General features: G+C 42.3%; 1 pseudogene across 1 annotated transcript in view; it reads left to right on the forward strand.

Moving 5' to 3' along the window:
- The first annotated feature begins 935 nt into the window (after positions 1-935).
- Positions 936-20,990, forward strand: part of LOC308467680 — a 196,741-nt pseudogene continuing 176,686 nt past the window's right edge. The window contains exon 1 of the transcript XR_013991565.1: positions 936-2,521. The product of XR_013991565.1 is annotated as an uncharacterized misc_RNA (transcript). The remainder of the gene's footprint in view (positions 2,522-20,990) is intronic.

A 20,990-nucleotide genomic window follows, 5' to 3' on the forward strand; every position in this document is an offset into this window, starting at 1 on the left:
GCTGCTGCTGCTGCACCGTGAGTGTTGGGGAAGGCCGCTCCCTCCTCAGGCTAATTCCACCTGGCCTAGGGGGCGGGGCCCAGACTCAACTCCGCTACAGCTTTAAGGACACTGGTGTTCCTGCAGCAAATGTTAAAAATGTTTTTATATATTTTAAAGTGTTTTTAAAGGTGTTTTTACTTTTTACTTTGTTGTACCACCGTGAACAGTGGTTTTTATTTATTTATTTTTATTTTGTTCCGTTTTATTGTGGTTTGGGGTGGGGATTGGTTTTGTTTAGGTTTAATTGTTTTTGGTTTGGTTTGTTTTTCTATTTTGTAAATTGAGGCTTGTATGAGGCTTGGGATTGCTACCGTGGAGGGGCGAGGGAGGTATGGTGGTGGGGGCAGATGTTATAGGCGAAGGGGATCGAGATACGGATATGCTTGTACCCCTTCCAATCTGCGCCCCATCCCGAGGGACGAGGGTAGGGTGAGCAAGGATTACTCACCTCCGTCACTGGTGCTGTGCAATGCCAGGTCTATAGGCAACAAAACCGCCACTCTGCGAGATTTCTTTACCTCGCAGGGGGTCGACCTGGCTTGTGTGACGGAGACCTGGGTACGCGAAGGGGCAACAGTTACCTTACGAGAAATGGCGCCCCCGGGTTTCTCCGTCCTCCACCAGTCGCGGACTGTGGGCCGGGGGGGAGGGGTGGCATTATTAATCCAGGAATATTGTTCTTTCAGGGCTCTACCATCGCCATCGATCCCCGGCATTGAATGTGTTGGCCTAGTGTGGGGCTCTGAGGTGAGCTTGGCTGTCTGGCTGGTGTACCGGCCACCTAGCGCACCAGCAGCCACCCTGTCAGGCCTAGTGGAGGCGGTGGCCGGCTGGGCCTTGGAGTTCCCTAACCTATTGGGATTGGGGGACTTCAACATCCATGCTGATGCCACTCCCTCCTCACAGGCTCTGGACCTGGTGTTTTCCATGGCGACACTAGGGCTCTCCCAGTTTGTTTCAGGCCCCACACATCAAGCAGGCCACACGCTGGATTTGATCTTTGGCGTAGGTATAGATGTGATCATGTCTCCTTCAATTAAGGTGCCATGGTCTGATCACTACGCTCTGAAAGCCAGGATTGATTTTCCACCCCCACCCTGCTTAGGTGGCGAGCCGATTTGGGCTCGCCCGCAGAGGCTGATGGACCCTGATAGATTCCGTCAAGCCTTGCGGGACCTTGCTCCCCCTGGCGACTCATTGACTGAGCTTGTTGAGGGCTGGAATATCCAGCTCCTGGCAGCCATAGATGAGATCGCACCTAAGCGCCCTCTGCGACTCCGCAGAAACCGGGCTCCCTGGTTTACCGAGGAGCTCCGGAAAATGAAGCGGGACCTCAGACGGCTAGAGCGAGTATGGCAGGGTGCCCGTGACGGAGCCTCAAGAACATCTTATAGGGTTTTTCTGAAAACCTATGAGATGGCAGTGAAGGCCGCTAAGAAGTCTTACTTCTCGGCCTCCATTGCATCCGCTAGCTCTCGCCCGGCGCAATTATTTAGTATAATTCGGTCTTTAACGTCCCTTGAAGGACAGCCAAATTTAAATAACAATCTGACACACAGCTGTGAGGCATTTGCGAGCTTTTTTGCGGAGAAGGTCCTGTTGCTCCGCCATGACCTCCCTGCCAATTTGGATACAATAAAGGAACTGGAGGCCCCTCGACTGTCCTCGGGTCCAGTATTGGACCACTTTGATCGGATATCCCCAGCCGATGTGGACAGACTCCTCCGAGCTGGAAAACCCACCACCTGTCCTCTTGACCCGTGCCCGTCTTGGCTGATTACAGCGTGTCCAGACGAGGTGCGGGCCCCCCTGGGGGATATCATCAATTTGTCCCTTGGCACCGGGATATTTCCAGGGGAATTGAAGGAGGCAGTGGTGTGCCCGCTCTTAAAGAAAACATCATTAGATCCCTTAGATCTATCCAATTACCGCCCGGTTTCGAATCTTCCATTCCTGGGTAAGGTGATTGAGAGAGCGGTTGCTGAACAGCTTGGTAGGTTTCTGGATGAAACATCGGCTCTGGATCCATTCCAGTCCGGCTTCCGCGCTGGTCATGGGACCGAGACGGCTCTGGTCGCCCTAACAGACGATCTCCGCAGGCAGCTGGATCGAGGCGGGTTGGGGCTGCTGATTCTTCTAGACCTGTCAGCAGCCTTCGACATGGTCGATCACGAACTCCTGGACCACCGCCTTGCCGACGTGGGGATCCAGGGCACAGTCCTTCAATGGCTGCGCTCGTTTCTCTCTGGCCGGGGACAGAGGGTGGCGCTTGGGGGGGAATTGTCATCGCACCACTCCTTGGTGTGTGGAGTGCCTCAGGGTGTGATTCTCTCCCCAATGCTTTTTAACATCTTTATGTGCCCCCTCGCCCAGCTTGTCCGGAATTTTGGGCTGGGTTGCCATCAGTATGCCGATGACACCCAACTCTATCTGTTGATGGATGGCCATCCTGACTCGGCCCCAGACACACTGACCAGATGTTTGGAAGCTGTGGCTGGATGGTTACGTGGAAGCCGGTTGAAGTTAAATCCTTCAAAGACAGAGGTCCTCTGGCTGGGACGGGACGATATGGGATTGGGGGGGCAACTCCCATCTCTTGCGGGGGTGCAATTAGTGCCAGCACCGTCCGTTAAGAGTTTGGGTGTAATCTTCGATACCTCCCTCTCTATGGAGGCGCAGATTACAACTATAACAAAGGCGGCATTTTTTCATCTCCGCCAAGCTAAGCAGTTGGCCCCTTATCTCTCTCGCCCTGACCTAGCCACTGTGATCCACGCGACGGTCACCTCCAGACTGGATTATTGTAACTCGCTCTACGTGGGGCTGCCCTTGAGACTGACCCAGAAACTCCAGCGGGTGCAGAATGCCGCGGCGAGACTCCTTGTGGGGTCTTCGCTGCAAGATCACATTCATCCGGTACTATACCAGCTGCACTGGCTCCCGGTGGAGTACAGGATCAGGTTTAAGGTGCTGGTTTTAACCTTTAAAGCCCTATACGGCCTAGGACCCTCGTACCTACGGGACCGCCTCTCCTGGTATGCCCCACAGAGGAACCTAAGGTCTGCAAACAAAAACATCCTGAAGGTCCCAGGCCTCAGAGAGGTTAGGCTGGCCTCAACTAGAGCCAGGGCTTTCTCGGCTGCGGCTCCAATCTGGTGGAACGCTCTGTCACAAGAGACTAGGGCCCTGCGGGACCTGACATCTTTCCGCAAGGCCTGCAAGACAGAGTTGTTCCACCAGGCCTTTGGTCAGGGCCCAGCCTGACTCCCTCCTCTGGCAACCTGCACAGAACTTTGCTTAACGGTTGCCATTAATTTGATTTTAATTAATTTTTATAATGAAATGTTTTAGAATGTTGGATTATTTGATTGTTTGATTATTTGATTGTTGTTAGCCGCCCTGAGCCCGGCTTTGGCTGGGGAGGGCGGGATATAAATAAAATTTATTATTATTATTATTATGTTGGTGCTGACCTTTAAAGCCCTCAACGGCCTCAGTCCAGTATACCTGAAGGAGCGTCTCCACCTCCATCGTTCTGCCCGGACACTGAGGTCCAGCACCGAGCGCCTTCTGGCGGTTCCCTCGCTGCGAGAAGCCAAGTTACAGGGAACCAACCAGGGGGCCACTAGGGGCGCCTTGGAAGATGGCCGACAATACCATCTCTCCGGCTCACACGAGGTAATTAAGAGGCTGACGATGGGAGTAAATTAGCCTCCCTGGATCTCCCCAGGGGATGGGGAGACGCTGCCTCGTCCGCAGTTGCCAATAAATCACCCCTGAGTTCAAAAGAAGGAGGGGGTGAGGGCATTGGATGGAAAGCCCTCAAGTGAGATTCTGGATCTCCTGCACACTACTTCTAAGTGCGACCTAGCTGCATTGCTTAAGATAAAATAATTGGATTAAGAAGTAAATGCACATGTTTCGAGCGAAGGAAGGGTGTTTTATCTGCTAATAAAATCTACCTCTGAGAAGTCAAGAGTGATGGGATGGATTGAACAGAAGACTACAGCAAAGAATCACAGCTATGTCGGTATGTTGAAACGGAACGGAAGGGGGAGGGGAAAAAACTTCTTTCTTTTTCAATATGTTTTACCTAACAACCCCTCCCCTAGAAGAACCGTCACATGATTGATTGATAGCAAGTGAGATTGGAAAATAAACTGTGTGGAAACAAAAATATTAACTAAAGGCTTTGTTTTGTGGAAGATCTGGAAAGAGAAAGGCTTTCCAGCTACGCAGTTATTACTGGGATCCGCCATTATGAGACAGACTTTGTTGCGAGATTAACAGTTAAAGGGGGAGGTGAGCCACCGTTTTGCTTTCATGTGTGGATTATAGATTTGAATGGGCAAAAACTCCCCTGAAAAGACTGATTTATGGTGCAACTGATCTGGGAAAATTAAGGAGCAGACGGGTAGACTGTATTTCATCGGAATTGTCGAAAATGGCGCCGGCTGCTGGAACAGGACTTTTGGATCAGCGTGGATGAATTATGGGAGAGCATTACAAAGTTCACACAGAAACATAAATAATGTTTGATTCAACTTGCCTGTGGAAATACTCGGAGTTATTAAGAAGAAAAAGGATAACAACAAAGAGATGGGAAGATGGGACTTGTGAACATCAAAGCAGCAGAAATATGAGATGATTGGACCCTTTCTGAATTCAAAGCATGGGTACCCCCAACAAAAATTTAAAATTCGGCCAAATATTTGGAATTTATTGTGTACTGGTATAATTTGGAATTAATGTGATATGATTGGTTTGTTAATTGGAATTCCCCCCTCCCAAAAAAAATTATTGGTTTTTACAATATTATAAACAAGCAAACAAACACACAAGACAAACAAAAATAATAAACATAAATCATAGCCTTATTGAAAATTACAGTTATTAACTTTGTTAAATGACTTCCTCGCTTCCCTTTGGTTGAATTTCATTGCATGTCCTTGTAACGGTTTTCCAAATCCCAATCTTTTTGAAATTTAACTTAAACATTAACATCCTTAAATCTTCTCCTTATAGAGTTAAACATATTAATTTATCACTTAACATAAATAAAATCCTAAACCCATTAAGTATTTGCAAGCTATTTCCAGTTAGTTTAACTTAACAAATTTAACTAAATAATCATTAAATTTATTCCGTTCTTCCTGATATTCCTCCTCCTTCTGGTCGCGGACTCTTCCAGTTAGGTCGGCTAGCTCCGAAAAATCCACCATCTTCATCTGCCATTCTTCTACTGTTGGTAATTTTTGGGTTTTCCACTTTTTAGCTAACAAAATACGTGCAGCAGTTGTGGCATACAAAAATAATTTAACATCTTTCTTTGGCAATTCCAAGCCTGTTATTCCAAGAAGAAAGGCCTCTGGTTTCTTTAGAAATGTAGATTTCAACATTTTTTTCAATTCATTATAAATCTTTTCCCAGAAGTCTTTCACCTTGGGACAGGTCCACCACATATGATAAAATGTTCCTTCCTTTTTTTTACATTTCCAACATATATTGTCACAATTATGATATATCTTTGCTAATTTTACAGAAGTCAAATACCATCTATACATCATCTTCATTATATTTTCCTTTAACAAAGTACATGCGGTGAACTTGACCCCTTTCTTCCACAATCTTTCCCAGTCTTCAAACATTATATTATGTCCTACGTCTCTTGCCCAATCTATCATCACAGATTTAACTTGTTCATCTTTTGTATGCCACTCCAACAAAAGCTTGTACATTTTAGATAAATTTTTACTTTTAGTATCCAACAACTCCATCTCCAACTTGGATTTTTCAAAAGCAAAACCATTTTTCTTATCCAATTTATACAATTCGTTAATCTGGTGGTAATGTAGCCAATTTAGCTTATCTTTAACTTGCTCAAATGGTTTTAATTTGTAACCTTCCTCTTCCTCTATTGATAAATCATAATATCTCAACCATTTGGTATCCATATTTAATTTTTTCTGGGCCTTTGCCTCCATTGGTGAGAGCCATCTGGGCATCTTTCTTTCTAAAAGATATTTGTATTTTATCCAAATATTATACAACAATTTCCTAATTACATGGTTTTTAAATGCTTTATGGGCTTTTACCTTGTCATACCATAAATATGCATGCCAACCAAACTCGTTATCAAATCCCTCCAAATCTAATAAATCTGTATCTTCTAATTGCATCCATTCTTTAATCCAACAAAGTGCAGCAGCTTCAAAACAGATTTTTAAATCTGGCAGGGAGAATCCCCCTCTTTCTTTAGAATCCGTAAGTAATTTATATTTAATTCTGGGTTTCCTCCCCTGCCAGATAAATCTAGAGAGTGCTTTATGCCATTCTTTAAAGCATTTCACATTATCTATAATTGGGAGGGCTTGAAACAGGAAGAGCATCTTTGTTAATTGGAAATTTAATATTTTTTTTTTTTTAAAGGTACATGGAACCAGGCAGAGGGCCTTCTAAGTAGTGGCGCCCGCCCTGTGGAATGCCCTCCCACCAGATGTCAAAGAGAAAAATAACTACCAAGCTTTCAGAAGACATCTAAAGGCAGCCCTGTTTAGGGAAGCTTTTAATGTTTAATAGGTTATTGTATTTTAGTGTTTTGTTGGAAGCCGCCCAGAGTGGCTGGGGGGACCCAGCCAGATGGGCGGGGACATAAATAAATTAATAATAATAATAATAATAATAATAATAATAATATCCAGGATAAGGATGGCAAACAGAGACTCAGGCATATTAAAACCTCTTTGAGGCAATTCCTGTCTGAGATGCTGCAAATGCAAGACATGGGCTCTAAGGTCTTCCCCTGGCTCCAAACACTTCCTGTGCAGCTTTCTGAAGTAAAACAACACAGACCCAGCCTCTTGTCGGAGATGACAGGCCTGAAGCCCTTCCCACATCTCACGGGAGCTGGTCTTGCCAGCCAGGGTAATTAACTCTTCTGGGGCTACTGAGAGCAAAATTATTCCCATGGCTCTTGAAACTTATGCATCCGTCAGAGGCACTGGGGGGTCCTCAGAAATAGTATTCCACACACCAAGCCTTCTCATCTGGCCCTTGCAGTACCTTGCCCAGGTCTGATAATTGTGGCCATTAAGCTTTGGGCATGGAACCCCATCTGAGGCTTGTAAAAGATCCATTCCAGCTCTTTACTCAAGCCAGGAAACAGTAGGCAGGTCGTAAATTAAGAGGCCTGCTTCTCTCTGGCCTAATTACTTGGCTCGGACTTCTCCCATGGAACAGCATCAGTCAGCCAGCGACACAAGCCTCAGATATGTTTAGAGACTCGTGCACGCTCTGTCAGCAGAGTGTGTAAATCTCCAGAATGGAAGAGGCGAACAGAGAGAGATGTGCAAGCATATTTACAGCATTTATTCAGCATAGTTCAGGAACAAAGGAAAACATGACTGCTTGCCTTCGTGTCCAGCAAAACAGCCGCATAGCAAAAGCAACATACAACGGAAGTTCCCAGCAGACTGTGCTGGGAGTAAACAGGCATGTGATACACAAACGTCATGCCTGTACCCTTTTAAGGTGGAATGGAACTATATCCTAACAGTCACATTACCTGAGTGATTCGGCAGGTTTGCAACTAGTGCAGGTGTGCAGCTGCTGCTTAGTTAGATGTTTAAGTTGGGCAAAACTACCTTGACTGCTACATCTCATCAGGTTATGCATAATCTTTAAAGATCTGGCGTGAGTGACAGTTGCTTCTTCAGGCAGAAAATTGAGTATAAATCTTGCATGTGGGCCCAGCCACATTGCTCAGCTAAGCGCACTTGAAGTCTTGTCCTGAGGAAGGTCTACAAACAAATGGCCCTGAGCTGGAATGTGGCAAGCAGGGAGCCAACCTCTAATTGGGTGAATTAGACCTCTAATGAATGGGATGTGAATAACCTGAGCCTCATCTGACGCTGGACTCTGAGCGCCTCTGCACTGACCTCCCCCTCCTGTAGGGATTTGATTCCTCATACGCAGCTAAAGTTGGGAACAATTTGCAAGCTCCCTGAGAAATCTATTAGAGGCAGCCAAGGGAGCAGGGAGAGGGTTAGTCCATGTTACAAAGCCAGAGGCATGTTGGGTTCCTCAGAGGGTGTCCGTTCGCTGGGATCCAGTGTGGGACAAACAGTAGGGAAAGCTTGTCTGGATTTTAAAAACATCAGCTGCTGCTGTTCTCCTCGTGTGTATGCTTGTAAAGCTCTGTCTACCTACACCTTCTCAAGTCCAGCTATTCTTCATATGAGGATGTGGAAATGGCTGGGAAGAGGTCACAGTTCAGTGGCAGAACAGCTGTTTTGCATGCAAAAGGTCCTATGCCCAATACCCTGGCCTCTCCAATGGAGAGTCCAACAGAGATTTTGAGCAGGGATTACATTGGATCATGGGGGCAAGTGTGAAAGCCAGGGGATAGCTACACTGCAACCTGCTTTATCAGGTCTTTTGAACAGAACTCTCAAAAACCAATCCCTACTATTTAGTGGAGATTTTCCCATTCTGGAACTCTGCAGGTGTTGTGGATTACAACTCTCATTGATCCCATTTGAGAGGGCCTTACGTTGCTGGGGTTGATGGTTATGGTCCAAAATATTGGGAGAGCATTAGCTTTAACAATACCAATACAGTGTCTTTGAGTATATGCAGAGTGCCTTTCCAATCTGAAAACATAAGCTGCAGTTAAACTCAAGTATGTACATTTGAGGCAGCCTTTGTGCATGTGCAAATGACAGCTGGGGGGCGGGGCTGGAGGCATAGGGAAATAGATCAGAAAATGTGCATCAGGTTAAGACATCACCTGCCCCTAGGAACTTCCGGTCTACTGTGGAGGCTAATGGCGGTGTGCTCAGTGTCGTCCGAGTAAAAGACGACAGAGAGCTGGCAAATGGGTCAAGGGTGCTGCCAAGGCTCGGCGCACCCCCCCCCATGGAAGAGTGGGGGACCCGAGGACTCCAGCAGAGCAAAGAAAACTCGCCACCCTGAACGTCTCCCGGAAACCGCTGTGTGCGCGGGAGGGAAGGGGAAGAGGCTTGAGTTTGCTCTCGGCTATTGCTGAAGCCGTGAACTGTCACCAGAAGCAGTAGATCTTCCAATTAGAGGTAAAAGTCAAATAAAATATTTTAAACTAAAATTAGAGGCTAAAAAGTTAATTTGGTGAAACGGAAGCAAAACAGGAAGTCAGCTTCCGATTTCTGCGGACTAGCTCTGCAAAGGGATTTTTTTTTTGTGAATGGGACATAGAGACTGCTTACAGCAACGGAGAGTTGAAACATTTAACTCTGACTTGGAGGATGGTTACATTCTAACAGATATATACTAGAATAACTGTATCAACTTGCTTATTGAGTTATAAAGTAAAAAACTTAATGACAGCTGGAGGAACCTGAACAGCCTTTTAAAAACGGGTGGCGCAGAAGAGGAAAAGGGGAAAGGAAAAATCCCAGACTCTGGGGTCTGGAGGCATAAAAGGGGAGCTAGCAGGGAACTCTTGGCACGTCTGAGGGGAAACCCCAGAAAGTGGAAAAGAGTCTGGAATAGCTTCAAAAGCAACTTTACTGCCCCAGGAGACTGCAATTGCCTGCCAAGAAAGATTTGCTAATTGGAACTCCAGCATGCTTGTGAATTAAACATCAAGTCAGAATGCCATGGGATTACAAATAAGGAATAAAGTGGAGACATAGACTTTGGAACTATTCCAAGTCACTACTGTTTGGGACAATTACAAGCAGATAAGTAGAAATTAAGTACAACCTTGCTTTTAAAGACATAAAACTGAAATTGTATTGCCCTGATTTTTTCTTTTTGGTCTTTTTCTTTTTGTTTTCTTTTTCTCCCTTTCAATTGTACATTTTAAGTCTCTTAATTTTATTGGAGGTTCCTCTTACTCTCTTCTCTTTTTTTGTTATTGTATGATTTGCTGCAGTGGGGAGGGAGAAGGCAGACAAAAGGGAAAGGGAAACTGGAAAATAAGTCTAGGGGGAAACAAACTCATGGCTGGGCAGAGTTGGATTTTGCAGGTGTTACCTTGAACAATTCAAAATTACACTGGGAAGCAACTGATATATGTGGGATGTGAAACACAAGAGCAGTCAAGTACAACATTCCTAGAGTGAACATGTTTACACATGGGGAGGAATGTTTGTCCAGCCAGCAGGTAAGCTTCCTGTTTCCTTCTGGGCTGGGACATACTTCCTCTGCATGTGACTAGAGGTAGGTGTGGCCTCACCTGTGCAGGTAACGACAAAAGCACAGGGCAGGGCAGCCATCTCTCTCTCTCTTTTTCACCACATGCATCAAAGAAGCAACATCTGCTTAGCCAAAGATGCCCTCTTGGCTTCCAGCCAAGAGAGGACAAAGGGACTGTCTCCTTATGAGATAGTTTCCAGGTGTATGTTACTTTCCTAAGCTAAGTCTGCCTTCTGGGATCCGATTGTGAACAGAATGATATGTGAGTAAAAAGAACTTGCAACCTTATTGATCTGAGCACCCACTGAATTTGCTATACAAAGTAAAGACTTTAAGTTTATGATTTGGCACTACTTATTCGCATTGAGTTACCTTTCTTCTATTGGAATTACAATTGGAATGAGAAACCCAGGGTCCGGAGCTGCCTGAGCTCTTTGAGAGACTGAGCTGTCAGTTTTGAGATTTGGCTATTGTGTATCAGAACTTGTAATAATCTGAGGGTATTTAGACCTGCTATTTTGAAACATCTTTTGAAAGACCAGTAAGCACTGTTTGAAACAAAGTGACTGTTAACATCAACTCTGCTAAATATTTGTATTTGAAGGTTCTTGGACATTAAATTAGACTCTAATTACATTAGAATTCTTCCCTAAAGACATCCTAAGCTCCCTCTAGAGGATTTGAGATTTACAACAGTGACTTTACATTTACTTTCTATTTCCCGGCCGCTTGTTCTCTCTGGGCCTCTTTCTTCCCATGGGAATAACTCAGCGTGACCTTGACTGTTAGATAACGTTGGAATGAGTGGCACAAGAAGAAGAGGAAGAACTAGACAAACAACTTTGACAACCCTAACCTCAGCCTCGCAGATACGTAGATCATCTGTACCTACTCTGCCTTCAGAAGTAGAAGAAGCCGTTCTGCCACAGGCAAAGGAGGGAGAAATAGAGCAGTTACAATTGGAAGATATGGCCTCAGGATCATCTGCTTCTATTCTAGAGAAAATTTATGAAAAATTGGAAGCCTTGGATAAGAAAGCAGATGAGCAAACAGCTAAGATTGATCAAAATACAGAATGCTTAAATAAATTAACTGGACAAGTTGCACAGAACACACAGGCAATTGGACAGTTGACGGAGGCCACAGCAGAAAATCGGAAATTGGCTGAGGACACTAGTCAAAAACTAGAAAACTTAGAACAAGAGGTAAGACCACTCACCAAACAAGTAGGGGAACATCAGATTTATCTCTCTATGATAGAACTGCGAAACCGTGAGAATAATTTAAGGATTAGGTCGCTACAAGAAGCAGAAGAAGGCAACCTAGCTGAGTTTTTAACTAAAGAATTCTCCAAGTTTTGGAATTTAGAGGAAAAGGACTTTAAAATTGTGTCAGCTTTCAGGCTTGGAAGATTCACAAAGAAGGAGAGGCCCAGAGACTGCCTGATAACATTGAGATCAAAGGAGGAAAGGGATAAGATTTTGGGCCTACACTACGGAAAGTCACTGGACATTCTGGACAGAAGAATTGAAATCTACAAAGATATTCCTAGACAACTGCTGGACCTTAGATCCGCCTACTCTGAACTTGTCAAACTTCTAAGGAGCAACTCAATTGCTTTTAGGTGGGAATTTCCCCAAGGAATATCCTTTACCTTCAGAGGGAAGAAGGTTAAAATTAGAACACCGGAAGAGAGAGACAAATTTCTGTCTACATACGAAGAGGACCTCCAAAAAGGAATTGAATTACCTTTTGGGCCTGGAGCACCGGCAGTACCGGCACCTGTGGAACCTGAAGATCCAGTGAATAAGATACCACCCCTAGAAAAATAATCAGATTTATTCAGGATGTCTCTGCAACTTTTGAGCTGGAATATAAATGGCTGTAACATTCCGGAAAAAAGGAAGAAAATATTTCATATATTAAAAAAAGAACAATTGGACATTATTTGTTTACAGGAAACACATGTGACAAGGCTCCACAGAAAAGTGTTAATAAACAAAAGATTGGGCCAGGAATTTATATCTTCGGACAGAGTAAAGAAGAGAGGTGTGGTGATATATGCGAAAGAGAGCCTGTCACCTAAATTCTTATTTAAAGATGAACATGGAAGAATTTTGGCAATTGAGATACAACACCAAGGAGAGAAACTTTTGATATTAGGAATTTATGCACCAAATGAAGGGAAATCGGAATTCTACAAGAAGTTGCATGAGACTATGCTGGATTATCTGGACTATAACAACATCATTATGATGGGAGACATGAATGGGGTCGTATCAACCAACATGGACAAGTCACAAAGTCAAAATGTCACAAAAGACGGCAGACTACCTAAAACTTTTTTTGAAATGACAGACAATATGGATTTGATTGACATCTGGAGGACAAAGAACCCCCTGGGAAGAGAGGGAACATTCTTTTCTGAAGCCCAACTGACATGGACAAGAATCGACCAAATATGGATATCTAGAGGCCTGGCACCTAAGGCTAGAAAAGTGGAAATCTGCCCAAAGACCTGCTCCGACCATAATGCAGTAAAGATGGACATGACACTGTTACCAACCGGCTCTTTTAGATGGAAGATGAATGACAACTTGCTTAGAGATCAGGAAATTACCAAGAAGGCCCAAAAAGCTTTGAAGGACTATTTCGAGATAAATATGAACACCACGGTGGAAAAAAGAATCGTCTGGGACGCAAGTAAAGCCGTTATGAGGGGATTCTTGATACAACAGAATGCAGTAAAGAAAAGGACACAAAATGAGAAAAAAGACAAGATTCTGGACAGAATAAAAGAATTAGAGAAGAAGTTAAGATTAAACCCGAAGTCACAGCCAACTCTGAGAGAAATCAAACTCTATCAAGCACAATATTCCAAATTGATAAAGCAGGAAATAGAGTGGAAGGTCAAATTAATGAAACAAAAAACGTTTGAGTCGGCGAATAAATGTGGAAAACTGCTAGCTTGGCAGTTGAAGAGAAGACAAAGATTAAATACGGTTACAAATTTAGAGATTGAAGGAAGAAATATCCAGAATCCTGTGGACATTAGAAAGTGTTTCCAGAGATATTTTAAAAAATTATACACTCAAGGGCCGCAAGACGAGGCTGAGATTAAACAATTTTTGGCAAAAAATGGATTACCAAAATTGTCACAAGAAAATAGGACAATCCTGAATTGCAAAATAACACGACAAGAGATTGAACAGGCCATTCAGAACATGCAATTGGGCAAATCTCCAGGGCCAGATGGACTGACCTCCAAGTACTATAAGACATTAAAAGATTACTTGATACAACCTTTGATGGAGGTCAGCAATGAAATTATGGAGGGGAAGAGGGCACCGGAGTCGTGGAAGGAAGCGTTTATCACATTGATACCAAAGTCGGAAGCTGAAAAGACACAACTTAAGAACTATCGTCCCATCTCTCTTCTGAATGTGGATTACAAAATATTTGCAGACATTTTGGCAAGTAGACTTAAAAAAGTTTTAAATGAAGTAATTCACAAGGACCAGGCAGGCTTTCTCCCAGGCAGACACTTGTTTGCTAATACAAGGAACATTATTGACATTCTGGAACTTTTGCAAACAGATATAAATACAAAAGCAGTTTTAATTTTTATAGACGCGGAGAAGGCCTTTGACAACATTTACTGGAAATTTATGATGGGAAATTTAAAAGAAATGGGAGTGGGACGGGGTTTTGAGAATGGGATTGAGGCGATATATTCAGAGCAGAAAGCTAAACTGATAGTTAACAATGTGGTTACAGAAGAGTTTAAAATTGAAAAAGGAACACGACAAGGTTGCCCTATTTCCCCTTTGTTATTTATTTCGGTTCTGGAAGCGCTATTGAATATGATCAGAGGGGACCGGTTGGTGGAAGGAATTCAGGTCGGACAGAAACAATATAAACTAAAAGCTTTTGCAGATGACCTGGTTTTGACCTTGCAGGAGCCAGAGTCTAGTACGAAAAAAGTATTACAACTGATTCATGACTTTGGTCGGGTGGCGGGATTCAAATTAAATAAACAGAAAACTAAGGTTTTGGGGAAAAATTTGACAGATACAGAGTCAGAACGGTTTCAGAAAGAGACAGAACTAAATGTGGTTAAAAAAGTAAAATACCTAGGGGTAAACATAACAGCAAAAAATCTAAGTCTATTTAAGGACAATTATGAAAAGTGCTGGGCAGAAATCAAGAGAGACTTAGACAGTTGGACAAAATTGAAACTTTCTTTGTTAGGCCGAATTGCTGCTATCAAGATGAATGTATTGCCAAAGATGTTGTTTTTGTTTCAAACACTTCAGGTTTTGGACAGAACGGAGTGCTTTCAGAAGTGGCAGAGAGATATTTCTAAATTTGTCTGGCAGGGCAAAAAGCCCAGAATTAAGTTTAAGATATTAACTGATGCGAAAGAAAGAGGGGGCTTTGCCCTGCCAGATTTAAAGTTGTACTATGAGGCCGCAGCGTTCTGCTGGCTAAAAGACTGGCTACTTCTTGAGGACACTGACGTGTTGGACTTGGAAGGGTTTAACAATACTTTTGGATGGCATGCATACTTATGGTATGACAAGGTTAAAGCAAATAAGGCCTTTAAGAACCATATTGTCAGAAAATCACTGTTTAATGTCTGGACAAAATATAAAGACTTGTTGGAAAATAAAACTCCAAGGTGGCTTTCACCTTTGGAAGCCAAGGCCCGAAAAAGACCCAATATGGAGGCTAAATGGCCAAAATATTGGGAAATACTAGAAAAAGATGGAGACAACTGGAAATTGCAGAGTTTGGAGAAAATGAAGGATAAAGTGCGAGACTGGTTACATTACGCTCAGATTAAAGAAGTCTTTAAAAATGACAAGAAATTAGGGTTCCAGGTGGAGAAATCGAAACTAGAAACAGAACTGTTAGAACCAAAGTCTAAGGTACTTTCAAGAATGTATAACTTGCTGTTAAAATGGAATACACAAGATGAAATGGTTAAATCGGCTATGATAAGGTGGGCGCAGGACATTGGGCATAATATCATGTTTGAGGACTGGGAAAGGTTGTGGAGTACTGGGTTGAACTTTACTGCATGCAATGCTTTGAAAGAAAATGTAATGAAAATGATATATAGATGGTATATGACCCCAGTCAAACTTGCAAAAATATACCACCTGTCTGATAATAAGTGCTGGAAATGTAAAGAGAGTGAAGGAACATTCTTCCACCTCTGGTGGACCTGCCCTAAAGTGAAGGCATTCTGGGAAATGATCTATAATGAACTGAAAAAGGTATTTAAGTATACCTTCACTAAGAAACCAGAGGCCTTTCTTTTGGGCATTGTCGGCCAAGGGGTGGTAAAGAAGGACCGGACATTTTTTATGTATGCAACAACAGCAGCAAGGATACTTCTCGCAAAGCACTGGAAAACTCAAGATCTACCCACACTGGAAGAATGGCAGATGCAACTGATAGACTATATGGAACTGGCCGAGATGACCGGCAGAATCCGTGACCTGGGAGAAGAGAAGATGGAGGAGGATTGGAAGAAATTTAAGAATTATTTACAAAAACATTGTAATTTGAGTGAATGTTAAGCAGGATGCTAGATCACAAATAATTGAGCACCACTAAATTAGATGATTTAAGATAATAAGTGAAATTGAGAAAATATGAACCTTTCTGAGAATTATAAGATTATAAATATACAGATGGGACATAAGAATGCAAATAAGATAATAAATTGCTGGCAAAATGTTACAACGATGAAAGTGGGAGCGGGAGATGTGAGGAAGTCCAAAGAAAATGTGAAATTATGTTAAGATATATGTTACACTGTTTATTATATTTATTTTTATTGTAAACCCCAATAAATATTTTTTTTTTTTAAAAAAAAGATATGTGAGTAAACTCTTTTTATACTTTTGTTGAAGACTGTGTCGTGTCTTATCTTTTATGAGGGAATAAGGGAAAAATACCAGAACAGTTATTATAGAGGCTTTAGCGAGCCTGAGCAAACACATCCTCTGCAAGTTTAAAAAGGGAAATGTTACTCTGCTACATTGTGAAACTTGTTAAGACAAGTTGGATAAGGATATAATCGGACAATATATCCTCTCCTGCATCCCTGAACATTCCCACAATATAGAGATGTTGGGTAAACAGGAAGGAACAGTAACCAGAAAAGCTGCAGCTGCGGCAGCAGCTAGAAGAGCTAATGTGCAAGAGGAACTGCCTGATAAGGGGGGAAGGGGGAGAGAGAGCAGACAGATTTACTTGCAGAGCAATTTTTGGAATTTAGGAAAGAAATGGTCCAGTTGATGCAAAACTTTACACAACAGGTTCATAGTGATATGGAAAAATCTAATCAAACATTGATTGGACAAGTTCATAGAGACATTGAAAACTCAAACAGAGTAGTGAAAGAGCAATTTGGGATATTGGAAGACAAGGTCAACAAGTTGGAAACCAAAGTAGACAAACTAGAAAAAGCCAAAGAAGAGGTAGGAGAACTGAGAGAGGAACAAAAAGGGATGATGGGGACCTTGGAAGGGGTTCAAGGGAAGCAGAATGAACTGGAGGATCAGATTCTCCTTTTGCAGTTAAGGGAAAGACACAGGACATTAAGGATAAGGGGCCTTCCAGAATCTGACACAGAGCAAAACCTGGAAACATATGTCACACAGACAATTTCAGAGTGGATAGGAGAAAGGAGAGACTGGCTGGATGGACTTTCAGAGAGCTGTTTTAGAATTAGATCATGTGAAAGCAGAGAGAGGAGGCAGCCAGTTGATGTCTTTTTTGTTTTCCAATTTTTTTTAGTGATTTTCCAATTTTATATCAAACAAAAAAATCAACAAACAAACAAACAAACAAACAAACAAACAAACAAACAAACAAACAGACAGACAGACATATAATAATTCCATTTTTGTTAACATTGTTAAATGACTTTCTCGAGTCCCCCTAGCTGAGTTTCCATATAGTCCATTTTAGCAGTTTTCCAAAACTATTTTCAGGTAAAATTTTACTTAGTCAATTTACATCTTTCTTTCTTTTCATTTTAGCTTTAACATGGTATTTTACAACATCACTTATTTAAATCCTAGGCCTATTTGGTATTCGCAAGTAATTCTGTTTATATTATTCAAACATATTTAGCTAAATAATCTTTGAATTTCTTCCAATCCTCTTGGTGCTCCTCCTCCCTCTGGTCACGGACTCTTCCGGTCAGGTCGGCTAGCTCCCAGAAATCCATCATCTTCATCTGCCATTCCTCCACTGTTGGTACATCTTGTGGTTTCCAGTTTTTGGCTAACAAAATTCTAGCTGCAGTTGTGGCATACAAAAACAATTTGACATCTTTATTGGGCAACTCCAAACCTATTATTCCAAGTAGAAAGGCTTCTGGTTTCTTAATAAATGTATATTTCAACATTTTTTTTCCAATTCATTATAGATCTTTTCCCAGAAGTATTTCACCTTGGGACACGTCCACCACATATGGTAAAAGGTACCTTCTTTTTCTTTACATTTCCAACATGAATTATCACTCTTGTGGTAGATCTTTGCTAATTTTACAGGGGTTAAGGACCATCTATACATCATTTTCATAACATTCTCCTTTAACATTGTACATGAAGTAAACTTAACCCCTTTTTTCCACAATCTTTCCCAATCTTCAAACATTATATTGTGTCCAACATCTCTTGCCCAATCTATCATCACAGATTTAACTTGTTCGTCCTTTGTATCCCACTCCAACAGTAAGTTATACATTTTAGATAAGTTTTTAACTTTAGAATCTAACAACTCTGTTTCCAATTTGTTTTCCCCCCGATGCAAAACCATTTTTCCTGTCTAGTTTATACAATTCATTGATCTGGTGATAATGTAGCCAATTTATTTTATCTTTGATTCGATCAAATGGTCTTAATTTAAATCCTTCTTTATCTTCCAACAGCAAATCTGAATATCTCAACCAGTTAGTCTCCATATTTAACTTTTTCTGAGCCTTTGCTTCCATTGGTGACAACCACCTGGGTGTTTTCCTTTCTAAGAGCTCTTTATATTTTATCCAAACGTTATATAAAGATTTTCTAATTACATGTGTCAGGGGTTCAGGGACAGAGGCACAGGGTAGGCAGGAGATGGAGAGCGGTGGGGATGAATCCCAGGACAGCGAGGAAGAGGATGACAATGACTCAAGAGATTCCATGAGTCTTTCCAGCGAATCAGAGGATTCCCAGAAGGGGGCGCCAGTGGTTAAGGCCAGGGGAGCCCCAGGGGGGACGTGTCAGGAGCAGGGGGCCAGCGGGGGATCCCAAAGTGGCAGCTGGGCGTCAGGACCAGCCTCCCCGCCAGAGTGCAGCGAAGGGGGTGGAGGTTTCAGTGTATCAGGGGAAGCGGCTCTGGCAGCAGAGAAAGGAGGGAGGTCGGAGCAAGCCACTCTCCCGGAAGGGGAGGGGAGTAGTGAAGGGAGTAGTGTAGCTGTCAAAAGGAAGGTTAGAGGTTGGGCGCGCGCGCCAAGTTCAAATGTAGAGGCGCGCGGAAGTACAGGGAGCCCGGAGGAGGGGCCAGGTCCCAAAGCCCGCAGGAGGGGGCAAGAGCAGTCTGATTCCGCGTCAGAGGAATCCAGGAGGGGCGAAACCCCAGCGGGCAGAAAGACCCTGCGGAAAAGGAAAGAGAGAAAGAGGTGGAGCAGCGCAAGCCTCTTAAACTGGTGCAGGGGAGGGACGGATTCAGAGGGGACTGCAGCGGTCTAAGCCTAGCAGACGTAGGGCTGCGCGCCTCGGATGTGAAGCAAACAATGAACTGCAATAAACACTTTTGTATATAAGAAGAGATAGGCGTTGGTCTTTTGTGAGCTGAGACTTGAGGCAGCCTTGACAACATGATTTTTAAATCCATTATGGGCCTTTATCTTATCATACCATAAATAAGCATGCCAACCAAAAACATTGTCAAATCCCTCCAAATCAAGAACATCAGTATTATCTAGTTGTATCCATTTCTTTACCCAACAAAGAGCTGTGGCTTCAAAGTATATCTTCAGATCCGACAGGGAAAATCCCCCTCTTTCTTTCAAGTCCATTAATAATTTGTATTTAATTCTGGGTTTTTTCCCCTGCCAGATAAATTTAGACAAAATTTTCTGCCACTCTTTAAAGCATTTCACATTATCAGTAATTGGTAGGGCTTAAAACAAGAACAACATCTTTGGCAATACATTCATCTTGACCACCGATATTCAGCCCATTAATGTCAGTTTTAAATTTGACCAAATCTCAAGATCTCTTTTTATTTCATTCCATAATTTCTCATAGCTATCTTTAAATAAGTTCAGATTTTTCACCGGCAAATTTACACCCAGATATTTCACTTTTTTCACAAAAACTAGGCCTGTTTTTTCTTGAAGAGCTTTTGTCTCTTCATTATCCAATTTCCCCCCCAATACTTTGGTTTTGCTCTTATTTAACTTAAATCCTGCTACCTGCCTGAACTCCTGTATCATCTCCAGTGCTTTTACTGCACTGGAGTCTGGGTCCTGTAAAGTTAAAACCAAATCGTCAGCAAAGGCTTTTGATTTATATTGTTTGGGTCCTACTGTTATACCTTTAACTTGTTCCTCCTTCCTTATCATACTTAACAAAACCTCCAGAACCGATATAAAAAGCAGAGGGGAAAGTGGGCACCCTTGCCTGGTACCCTTCTCAATTCTAATTTCCTCTGACACCACATTATTAATTATGATTTTTGCTTTTTGTTCATAATAGATCACATTAATACCATTTAAGAAATCCTGTCCAACCTCAATACTTTCTAAATTTTGTATCATAAAACTCCAAGATACAGTGGTACCTCGGGTTACATACGCTTCAGGTTACATACACTTCAGGTTACAGACTCCGCTAACCCAGAAATAGTGCTTCAGGTTAAGACCTTTGCTTCAGGATGAGAGCAGAAGGTACCACTGTATCTGACAAATCAAATTTATCTAGTATATCGAAAAAAGTCTTGGGTAATCTGCCAGCATTCAATAATTTTTGTCTCTGTGTTGATGCAACTCCATTCAGATCTCCCATTAAAATTAATTTATAATCCAAATAGTCCAGAAGCCTTGTTTCCATGTTCTTAAAGAATTCCACCTTGCCATCATTAGGTGCATAAATTCCCAATAATAATTGCTTTTCACCTTGTGCTGTAATTTCTACTGCTATGTATCTTCCCTTTTCATCTTTAAAAATCAGTTTTGGATTCCATTTTTCTTTAATGTAAAAGACCACTCCTCTTTTTTAAACTTTATCTGAAGAAATAAATTCTTGGCAAGTTTCTTATTCAAGAGTATTTTTCTATGTAGCCTTGTAATGTGTGTTTCCTGTAAACAAATTACATCCAAATTCTGCTTTGACAAAACATGGTAAATCTGACTCCTTTTTTGTGGTGAATTTAAACCATTCACATTCCAATAATAAATTTTCAAAGCCATCGTATTAAGTTGAGGGGACCGCTGCCCCTGCCCCTGGCTGCTGTGGGCTTTCCAACTGAGTGTTTTTGCAGAAATCTGTCCTTCTCTCCAACAGTCCTAATTCTTTGTTTTCTTCCCTCAAATTTAAGGGAAAGGCCCTCCGGGAATTCCCACCTAAAGAAAATGTTTTTCCTTCTCTCTTTTTTTAAAATAATATTTATTAAAAGTTTAAGAATTAAAGAAAAAAAATTTAAAAAATAAAAAGAAAAAAGAAACAGTACAAATCAACACATTACAATACATATACATGAAA

This window comes from Podarcis pityusensis, assembly GCF_964106645.2.
Source record: "Podarcis pityusensis genome assembly, chromosome: W".
NCBI classification, from domain to species: domain Eukaryota; kingdom Metazoa; phylum Chordata; class Lepidosauria; order Squamata; family Lacertidae; genus Podarcis; species Podarcis pityusensis.